Source organism: Malurus melanocephalus, unplaced genomic scaffold, assembly GCF_030028575.1.
Source record: "Malurus melanocephalus ecotype Western Australia unplaced genomic scaffold, MMel_1.1 scaffold_1, whole genome shotgun sequence".
Classification (NCBI taxonomy): domain Eukaryota; kingdom Metazoa; phylum Chordata; class Aves; order Passeriformes; family Maluridae; genus Malurus; species Malurus melanocephalus.
In genome coordinates, this window is record NW_026623233.1 from 4,406,063 (window position 1) to 4,407,760 (window position 1,698).

At 50.9% G+C, this 1,698-nt stretch overlaps 1 protein-coding gene across 2 annotated transcripts in view; it reads left to right on the forward strand.

The window, feature by feature from the left end:
- Positions 1-540: 540 nt before the first annotated feature.
- The window catches only part of NLGN4X (neuroligin 4 X-linked), a 158,538-nt gene continuing 157,380 nt past the window's right edge, over positions 541-1,698 (forward strand). For both annotated transcript variants that reach the window (XM_057389976.1, XM_057389985.1), the window contains exon 1: positions 541-908. The gene's annotated coding sequence lies outside the window, so the exon portion shown is untranslated. The remainder of the gene's footprint in view (positions 909-1,698) is intronic.

Here is a 1,698-nt window from a genome sequence, read left to right on the forward strand (position 1 = left end):
CTGTTTAAACGACTGGGCACAGGGCAAATGTCTGCGTGGGAGGACGGGAACAGGAACAAAATGCTTCATTGCTTTGTGTGCAATTATACCACCAGCTCCATGAAAACGCAGATGGGTGAATATGGTACCAACAGGCTGGTACTGTAGAAAGTACTGCTTAAAAGGGTTAACAAAGACTGCACTTGCTGTGCATGAGCWCGGAGCAGAGAGATCGGCAGTGTGAACGGTGCGATCCTCCCGAACACACACACACAAACAGGGACACCCTCCCTGCTCCGTGTGCGCMGTGCCCACCTGTCCAGCCCCCGGTRCCCRGCCCGGCTCTGCCGGCGCCGCTCCGCGCGGGGATGCGCYGCTCCTTGGCGGGGGGCTGTGGATGGAGATGCGGTTTCTGTAGCGCTGGGCCGGCTGCGGGGAGCCATTGGCTGGCGGCTTTGTGAATTTCATTCAGTTTGGGCCAATAGCGGGAGGAGAGCGCCTGGTACAGCCTGGACCTCTCCCCCCTCCCTCTCCCCCCCCCCCCCCCCCCCCCCCCCTTGCCTTGCAGATCAGTCTCTCCGCGGCTCGGTCTTTCTGCATAGGCAATCACAGCTCCTACTTGCAGACTCAACTCTCCCCCTCGCACCGTTTGCAATGAATTTTCTGCCTGAATGTAGGTCGCTTACAACCGAGAACACGAGTTTCCTTCAAATTCAGTGTTGTTGTCTTTCTTCTTGTTATTTYTAATTTTTCCCCCCTTTCGTGGTCGTTGCATTCCTTTGGAGAAGCCAATCGCATTGGATTCCAAAAAGGAGAGCAGGAACCGTATATGAATAATCCTGGCTGCATGATAGCCCGAGAGGATTTCCTGAAAGATTCTGGCTGTGTAAAAAAGACCCCTATGCTTCTGCAGCTATCCCAGTGTTAAGGTAGGAGTACCGGATTTGCAGTTTGAGTGTTCATTTTCATTTTTTTTTTCCGTTGCTTTTTCTATCCCCCCCCCCTTTTTTTTTTTTTTTTTTTTTTTTTTTTCTCGGCGAGGGTGGGGGAAGAGAGGGAGAGGTGTTGCAGTTGGTACTCTGGCAAAGGGCGAGCAGTTTGCTGCAGTCGTCTGTGCTTTTACTTTTCCCATCATGATAAAGCGATACTTTCTTTCTGACATTTCCACCATCATACGCGATCTTGTTGTCACATATGCATATTTATGCAAATTTATTTCTTTTTTGCCCACTTCGGTCTCGTTCCTTATATCCCCCTTGCACCATAATTTGTTTGGAGGCATTTTGCTGCAATCAGCTATTTGGAAAGGCTTTGAGGTTTTGTGTGAGATGTTTACAAAGTAGCTCTGCCTTACAGGGAAATAAACAGAAGAGTGTGGAGGAGAGGAGGGAAAAATATCTGCAGTACAGGCAGAGAGAAAGAGCGAAGCCAGTTTCTTGCAAGCGCGGAGAGGGGCAGGAGCGGTACCTCATGCTCTGTGTGCGCCTGTGGTTTTCAGGGAAACACAAAACCAACACGTAGGTTTTTGGTTAACCACTTTCCTTGCCACCACCACAGCCACGAAAAACCAAAAAGGGACAGTGACAGGGACGAGTGGGGGGAGGTTGGGGGGGAACTACAAGGGAGGCGGCTGCTCAGAGGAAATCTTGGTTCTTCTTGGATTAAGCGGTTCACCCGCTTTCGCTTGAGCTATTTCATACTGGGTTTTCTTCCCCCCCC